This window comes from Leopardus geoffroyi, chromosome B4, assembly GCF_018350155.1.
Source record: "Leopardus geoffroyi isolate Oge1 chromosome B4, O.geoffroyi_Oge1_pat1.0, whole genome shotgun sequence".
NCBI classification, from domain to species: domain Eukaryota; kingdom Metazoa; phylum Chordata; class Mammalia; order Carnivora; family Felidae; genus Leopardus; species Leopardus geoffroyi.
The window spans coordinates 12,336,064-12,344,971 of record NC_059341.1 but is presented as its reverse complement, the minus strand read 5'-3'; the positions used below and the strand labels follow the sequence as shown (position 1 = coordinate 12,344,971).

The following is an 8,908-nucleotide window of genomic DNA, read 5'->3' as shown; positions in this document are numbered from 1 at the left end:
TCCAGGAAGCCTGACTTGAATCAGAAAGGTTAAGTGTGGGCATGAACTCGTCTCTCAAGATTCAGAACTCCGCCCATCTTCTGCTGTGCCAGGCTGTGGCATCGAAAAGTTTAATGAGTTCGATTTTAGTCCTATGATAACGTCACTGATGAATATCCAGTGGGAATTTCCAGTAGGCATTTGGAGACGCAGGACGAGTACATGGGATAGAAGTCAAGGTAGAAATAGGGATTTCGGAATCGGTGCCATTGAAATCATAGGTGTCAATGGAGCATCTCATAACACAGGGCGGGTTGTGACAAAGCATTCAAAGTACGCTGATGATCCGAGGAACAGTTTGAAAGTCAGGAACATGACGAGAAATGTGGAAATGCCAGGCATTGGGGGACACTGAGAGGTAGAAGCCGCCGATGGTTCGAGGCAGTTTCCTAAGAGGATAGTAATATAAAACGTTCACTCGGCAGCCTGCGCTGTATGATCCCATTTTATTATTTTTTTAAATGTTTATTTATTTTTGAGAGAGAGAACATGAGCGGGGAAGGAGCAGAGAGAGAGAGAGCGAGACACAGAATCCAAAGCAGGCTCCAGGCTCTGAGCGGTCAGTGCAGAGCCCGATGCAGGGCTCGAACCCACGAACTGTGAGATCATGACCTGAACTGAAGTCGGATGCTCAACAGATTGAGCCGCTCAGGTGCCCCCCATTTTATTTTATTTTTTATGTATATTTGCCTAAGTCTGATGGATCTACATCAAAATATTTGCAGTGATTATCTCTGGATGCTGCAATTTTTGTTACCTTCTGACACATTAAGCATTCATCAGTTTTTTCCCCAGATAAAATTCATATACCATAGGGGTGCCTGGGTGGCTCGGTTGGTTGAACATCTGACTTTGGCTCGGGTCATGATCTTGCGGTCTGTGAGTTTGAGCCCCGTGTCGGGCTCTCTGCTGACAGCTCAGAGCCTGGAGCCTGCTTCCCATTCTGTGTTTCCCTCTCTCTCTCTCTCTCTCTCTCTCTCTGCACCTCCCCTGCTTGCATTCTCTCTCTCTCAAAAATAAATAAACATTAACAAAAATTCATATACTATAAAACTAACCATTTTAAAGTGTACAATTCAGTGAGTGTTAGTATATTCACGAAGTCATACAACCATCACTACCTAATTCCAGAAAATTTTCATCACTCCAAAAAGACACCCTGTACCCATTAGCAGTCACACCCGTTACTGCTCCCTGACCCAACCTAGGTAACCACTAATACCTCTGTCTCCACGCATTCGCCTGTTCTGGATATTTCAAATAAACGGAGTCATCCATGGTGACTAGACTTATTGGGGTAGTCATTTCAGAACATATGCAAAGAGTGTGTCACTCACTATGTTATACACCTGAAATGAGCAACATTGTATAAAAAATCAGAAAAGGGCACCTGACTGGCTCAGTCAGAAGAGCATACGGCTCTTGATCTCTGGGTCGTGAGCTTGAGCCCCGCACTGGGTGCAGAGATAACTTAAAAAACAAATAACTTTTTAAAAAGAAGAGAAAATGCAATTTGTAAGTGATAAATGCTTTTCAATCAATTTTTTTTAATGGAATTATCCAAGAGGTAGCTTTCGTGACACATGGCTTCTTTCACTTGGTATAGTGTTTTGATGGTTTATCCACATTGTAGCGTGTATCAGTGTTAGCATTGCTGCTTTTTGCCAAATAACATTCCATTGCGTGGCCGTACCACATTTTATTTATCCTTTCATTAGCCAATGGTGATACCTCAGCTGTTTCCATCTTTTGGCTGTCGTGACTAAATCGGCAACGAACACCGGTATACAATTTTGTACAGATGCGTGTTGTTAATTCCCTGGGTGTATATACAATCAGGAGTGGAACTGCTGGGCCAGATAGAAACTCCGTGTTTAACTTTCAAGGAACCACCAGTTTTCCAAGGGGTCCGCACCCTTTAACCTCCCTGCCAGCAACACACGAGGGCTCTGGGTTCTCCACAGGCTTGCTAACCCGTGTTAACACCCCTTCTTAAAACTGACACGGCGCGGGCGTTAAGGAGGCCCGAGACCTACTTTTATTTATTTTTTTCAACATAGTTAATCCTTTTTGTAATTTTTCTGCAGATGAAATATAAATAAGAGATTCTCTGTAATAATAAGGATACAAAAGCTGACATTTATTAGATTCTTGACTCTGGACGGGCTCCTGTAGTACTGTGTGTTTTATTGCTTTGAATATTTGCAGAAAACCCTGAGTTTCCAACCTACTGTAGAGATGCAGACGAGGTACAGAAGTTACCTGATGAGCATTATTACAACACTGCCCCAAAGCCAAAATTCTTAATCATCCACTGTGACATCCAAGACCCCGCCTCTCCTTGGGGCGCCTGGGGGGCTCGGTCAGTTGAGCGTCTGACTCCTGGTTTCGGCTCAGGTCATGATCTCATGGTTCGTGAGTTCGAGCCCTGCATCGGGTTCTGTGCTGACGGTGTGGCGCCTGCTCGGGATTCTCTCTCTGCCTGTCCCTCTGCCCCTCCCCTGCTCATTCTCTCTCTCAAAAAATAAAAAATAATAATTTGTAAATCCGCCTCTCCCTTCTGCTGAATTGTTCTGGCTGTTCACCCAAAGAACAGTTTCAATAAGCCACCATGTGTCATCCATATATTTTCCCACTGGAAAAAAAAAAAAAATCTTTCTCGAGATGATTTTTCACAAGTCAGCCAGGTACAATTTATCATACTCTGAATGCTAACAAATTCTGGGGATGCAAAACCTATAGCATACATATAAATAATTTGACTCAGCAGTGTAAACATTAATTCAATGCTTTTTTTTTTTTTTTTAAATGAACAACCTTGTTTCTCTGAGTTGTTGTGATACTTCTCTCCTTCTGGGTTTTTTATTAGCTCACTGGTGCCAATAGGAATGGGTTCGAAAACTGATTAGCCCCGAGGAAGATTCTGTAATCAAATAAATCTGAAGTAAGGCATGCTTTCAATTTTGTTTAGAGGGGAGATATTTTTCCCCACTATGCTTTGTTTCCCAAAGAAAGCTTCGTATCTTTTGTGTTCGAAAACACGTCCGCTTCTGTGATTTCAAAGGACAGGAGAACAAATTCTGTTTGTAACTGGCCAATTTCAGCTCCTGAGAAAGACTGTGGAGGAAGTGTATGTGAATAAGATCTGAATAGAGCATATTATTAGATCTCAAAGAGAATCAATAGAATCTAATGTAGTTTTCCTTGCATTGCATCAATAAAGCAAGGTTGTTAGGAAGGCATTACAATCTTGTCTTCTCTCGTTGGTTTGAAAGCTTGTCTTTTCTGTTGTGGTGCTTGATTTGCCCCCGGGTCGTCTGTCCCGAGGACTAATTTGTTTGGTTTTGTAATGCATCATCGCTGCCAGCGTCACTGAAGGCTCAGAACACCTAGGGAGATAAATAGATGTTATTTTTATTATCTGCGCTTTATAAATACATTTTAACTTGGAAAGATTACACGGTCGAAGTCCCACATTCAGCCGCGTCAGAAGGCCGCACCACAAGAGTTCTACGCTGAGCCTTAATCTGCTTACAATCAGGCTGAACCTGGGGGGATCGCAGGCTCACCCCTCATTTCACTGCAGGTGAAATTTCTTTCCTCACGGCTGTGGCGGCTAGAAATCTGCAGTCAAGGTGTGGGCAGAGCTGGTTCCTTCTGAGGCCGGGAGGGAAGGGTCGGTGAGGAAGGAAAATTCTGTTGTCTATACCACTCATCCTGTGGGGTCTTGTAAGGGCCTCCCCAGCAAATGACCACGACTGCAGGGCTGTCGCCGCCGCGTTACTGATGATGAATCAGAGACCCCTGGTCTCCCGACAGCCCAGTGCCCCAGGGTCGTGCCTGCGAGGCTTACGGAGCTACAGCCCAGAGAGCACAGACATCCCAGCTGTCTGGTGCTCCCGAGCCCCATGCTGAGCTTGGACACCATGGAGGAACAGAGGGAACCTGCGTCCCTCTCCTCTTTGGTCAGCAAATCTTAATGAAAGACTTGACACTTGGTCAACTGGTCGGAGGCTGAGGTGAGCTTTCTCTCTCCAGCGGCCTTGCCAGGAGAGTTTCTCCTGGGAAACCTTCACTCGTGTTCAGATTCCCAGCCCTTCTGTTCTGACATCCAGTGCTTTTGGGAAAGAGGGCCCCTTGGCTCTCGTAAAGCAGTCTGCTCTGTCCCCTTGGGAGGAGTCCCGCCTCTTCACTGGGATCCGATCTTGGGTCTCTGTCTCTGGAAGTGGCAGAGTCCCACTGACGTGGGGGCTGACAGACTATCCCACGGGGCTCCCGACGGTACCATTCAAAGGGCGGTCTGTGCAGGAGGCCCCGACAGGCTGGGTTACTGCTCCCCAAGATGAATACAGAAAGTGACAGTGGGCATTCAGCAGCATCCACACCAACCCAACAGCAATGCTCGGTCAGTGGGATCTAATAAAAACAAAAAAGAAAGAAAGGAATGAGCTTGTATTTCATGTCTTTTTTATATAATAATTTCATTTTTCTCACCACACATCCTCCCCCATTGCGAATAAGAAAACTTCCCCACGGATAGTTTAAGAAGCTCAGCCCAGAGGTCGGCGTAAGCGACTGAGGAGGCATAAAGGTAATGATGAGGCACAGAGAGCAGTTAAAGACTGAAGCCCTGACCTTCAACTTGATGGTACTTGGAGGTGGGCCTTTGGGAGGGAATCAGGTTGAGATGAGGTCATGAGGGTGGGGCACCCACTATGGGATTAGTGTCCCTGTCAGAGGAAAAGCCACCAGATCTCTTGCTCTCTCTGCCAAGTGAGGACACAGTAAGGCGTCTGTCTGCAAGCCAGGAAAACCCTCACCAGGAACTGCATCGGCCAGCACCTTGACTGATCTGAGACTTCCGGCCTCCACAACTCTGAGAAGGAAGTGGCTTCTTCTGTCACAGTGTGTGTTGTGACAGCCCCAACCGACCGAGACCCAGGCTCTGCTACTGACAGCCCAAGTCGCTGTGGCTCAGGCCGGCTCCTGCTGTCTGGGGCCACCTCCAGGGGTAGTGTGTCTTCTCTCGGGACTTTATCAGAAATGGCCTGGGTTCCCAGGCCACGGCACGACAAAGCCACGTCCGAAGGACACGGCCCCGCCCATACAGGTGCTGTGTGTGAAGGCAGGTCCCAGGGCACATCACACCCCAGTCCCTTCCTACTGCCTGATGGGGAGGCCACCCGACAGATTTCTGTCTCCAGAAGGAAGGGCTGGCGGCTCAGGATCCCATAAAGCTGGTCCCACCTCAAGGCGAGGCTTCCTCCAGGAAGCTCATCGCCTCCTTCCTTGGCAACTAAAAGCTTCCTTTAAGCTCCATACTGCAATAGTTTGTTCCTCTTTGACAGAAATGGTAAGTTCCATTTTTCTACATTTGTAAAAAAAAACTTGTATCAAGAAAAAGGCGATCTTGATACAACGCAATCTGCACAAGACTTATTTTTCTTGTTTTAGAAAAAAGGTCCAGATGTTTTAACGTTGATGAACAGCCATCCCAACCTTTCACAACAGGCCTGAGCCTGCAGCTTTAGTCATTCGTTTCTCAATTATCTTGGGAGAAGTAGGTCAGGGAAGAAAGCAGGCCCAGGAGGCCGGGGGGTGCAGGAGAGGAAGACAGGAGATGGCCCTGCCATGAACTGAAGTGACCTTGGGCAGGTGCATGCACCCCACAAGGGCTGGGAGCGCTGTGACCCCATACTTCTGGATGCAGTTGCTTTCGACAGCGCCCCGCCCTGTCCTTTAGGTGACCAGACGAGCAGCCACGCGGCCTGGACAGAGCCTCCCCTCCACCCCCTTCACTCTCCGGGCCGGCCCGGTGGGAGGAAAGCAGCCAGAAGATAAGCCGCAGAGAGAAAGCCAGGGGAGCAGTGGCTTCGGGCCCCTGCAGTTCTCTCAACAGGGTCTCTGTAGCGGCTCGGTGCACACAGCTGACACCCCGACCACTTCTCCTTCCTGCCCAGCAAGTAACTGTGTCAGCCTCCTGCTCCTCCCACCCTTCTTCCTTCCTGCCCTGTGCTGGCTCCTGCTGCCTCGGTCCCCTCCCCTGCATCCCTGCACACTCCCCTGCCTCAGGCCTCCCCCCCCACCCCGTTCTCCTGCCACTCGCCCCCGATCCCGTGACAAAGCCTCGATATTTCCACAGCATTCACAGTGGACAGAGCATGTTCATCCGATCCTAACAGATTCACTGGCTTCTGAACAAAAGTCACCAGATCTGGGGTGCTGTGATTTTTACCCCCACCTCCCCTACCTGCCCGGTGCCGCTGTAAGCAGAAAGCCTGCCCGCGGACAGTGGCTGGGGATGTCAGGGCTTGATGTGCACACATTACCTCCTGTGAGCCCGGCAAACCCTGAGAGGCAGGTGGTAGTTCCATTTTTTTTTTTTTTTAATTTGACAGAGAAAGAGGGAGAGAGGGACAGAGGGATGGGGAGAGAGAAACAGAGAGAGAGGGAGAATCCCAAGCAGACTCCACGCTCAGTACAGGAGCCCGACCCAGGGCTCAATCCCCCGACCCTGGAATCACGACCTGAGCTGAAACCCAGAGTTGGACGAGCAACCGACTGAGCCACCCAGGCGCCCCTATAGCTCCTTTTTCATAAACATGAAAAGTGAGGCTCATTTAGGTACCTGGAGGCAAAGTGGGTGCCCTGGTGTGGCAACTGGTCTTGAAAAGAAACTTGGTCACGTGCTGACTCCGGGGCGGTGCAGAGCCGGTAAAAGGCAGAGGTGGGCTCAGCCGTGCCCCCGTGCCACGCTAAAGCCCCTCTCCTCCACTAGGCACCCCTGCTCTGGCCTGTGCCCTTCCCCTGCAGTGGTGTGGGCTCGAGGATGCCCGAGCAGTTAGGGAACCTGGAATCTCGTCGGGGGGGGCGGGGGGGAGCAGACTCAGAGCCTCTGCAATGGCCCAGCAGAAAGGGAGTGGACAGACCACGAGGACCAACTCTCCACGCGGAAAGCGCATCGGACGCGGCTGCTGGGCGCCTGGGGTGGTTCTGCCCCTGGGAACTGTGGGGGCTGTTAGTTTGGACTGGGTTGGGTTAGGCCAGTAATTTGGGTCTGGATGCTTGGCGGGGTCAAGGACGCTGGAGGTCAGCCCTGCCCCAGATGCCAGCAGGGTCCCGTGAAGAATCACCGAGCCCCTTCAGCTGGCCACTTCTTTCGCATTCGCTCCCTCACTGCTGTCTTGACACTGGCCCGGAGGACAATACCCAGTGCTTCTGGGGTCCACTGGCTGCTTTTAGGCTGCGGGAAGAGCAGGGCATTCAGAAACCCGTGACCGGGCCTCTCTGTGCTCGGGGCTTTTAATCTCCTTAATTGAAATTGATTGGTCTCTTGGGAGGTAGCTCTGCATTGGCCCTGAGCTTCAGCATGTGATCAACTTTCGCTTCTTTCTTTTAAAGACCAGTTGACACACCAGGGCATCTAATCTTATCCCAGAATCCCGGGCCCCTTTCCAGACGAGGAGCAAAACCAGAAACAAGCACACTTACAAAAACAGCTCAGGAAATAAAAGCGCCTGATAAAAATAAGGGGAGAATATTCTTGTCCCATTGTGGCTGAGCATTATACAAAAGGCCAGTCAAAACCCCATTACCAAGGAAAGATGTAATCACACGGGGAAGGAGCCATGGCGGGCGGGGGCGGCTTGCCTTCTGAAGCTCACGAGATAAACAGGCCGGGCTGGAGCGTATCTAAGAACCAGCTGAAAAATAGATAAATGGGAAGAAAAGTGAAAGCCCTTCTTAAGTTAAAAGAAAACCAAACATTGAGAGAATTGTTTGAGCATCCAGACTTGCATTCATCCCGACGACGTGCAACCGTCACCCCAAAGTGGCTGGGGCTGGTTTACAAACTGGTTTGGCAGGTCATAGCTCTTGGCGAAGCCTTTGGTAGGGCCCCTTACTGACCAGGCTGATCGCATAGCCTGGAAATATCCCCCTGGGGGCTCTCCTGTGCCTCCTGTGGGTCATTTCACCAACTGGACGCTAGGCTTGGCTTGAAAGAGGCCGTGTTGAGGAGGCTCGGGCCACTTCATGGCTCGCAAGCCCTCGGCTCTGTCCCTGCAATAGTGGCATGGAGTGGCAGCAGACACAAGAAGTACCTCAGAGGTAAGGGAACCCAGCAGTGACAAGTAATCATTACGAGTAACAAACTCATTCTAAGAACATCTTGCTGCCTGGCCTTGTAAAGATAAGGTTTAAGGGGATCAGGATATGTTAGCCCAAAACATACTACCTTGGCAGAAGGATTATTTTAAGCTGAAGGCATCTGAGACTCAACAAAATGCAGGAAGAATTCTCTTCCCTCCTCTTTTCCGCCTAAAAGCAGGACATCAACTTCCCTTTGTGAAAGTGTCTCCATCTCCCACACTAGGAAGAAAGCGACTCTTGCCACCAAGACAGTCCTCACTGAGATGAGTCTGTGTAAACAGACCTTACTAAAAAAAACCTTCATCTTCCCATACGTAGCCTAGTCATTTCATAGTGTGTGGTGCCTTAAAGCACAAACCTCCTTTCCTTTGAAAGAGATGGTATACAAGCCCCCAAGTCAAGTCTAATGACCCGAGTTTCACTTCTTTTTCTGTGAGCTCCTGTCCAAGTAAGATATTAATACAATTTGTATTCCTTTTCTCCTGTTTGTCTGTTTTTTGTTGGCCAAATTTGCAGGCCTCCAGGCACTGAACCTAAGAGGGTAGAAGCAAAGTTTTTCCTCCCCGACAATGTCAAGACATCCCGATTTAAAAAGCAGAGATCTAGCTTGTTTGCTGGAGAAGCTCCATTTTCAAATAAATTCAAGTTGAAGTGGCCCTTTGTCTCCACTTTCCCTAGCTGCAGGAATGGGACTTAAGGATCAAGGAGGGGTGAGCTC

General features: G+C 49.2%; 1 long non-coding RNA gene across 4 annotated transcripts in view; it reads right to left on the bottom strand.

Annotated features, from left to right (window-relative positions):
- Positions 1–346: 346 nt before the first annotated feature.
- LOC123590938 overlaps positions 347–8,908 on the bottom strand; it is an 83,561-nt gene continuing 74,999 nt past the window's right edge. For 3 of the 4 annotated variants that reach the window (XR_006709040.1, XR_006709041.1, XR_006709042.1), the window contains 3 exons: positions 7,635–7,742; positions 4,325–4,455; positions 2,847–3,428 (listed from right to left, as the gene is read on the bottom strand). This is a non-coding gene — a long non-coding RNA (uncharacterized LOC123590938). Of the gene's footprint in view, positions 429–2,846; positions 3,429–4,324; positions 4,456–7,634; positions 7,743–8,908 lie in introns of those variants that run through there. The other variant, XR_006709043.1, reaches the window with a different exon arrangement.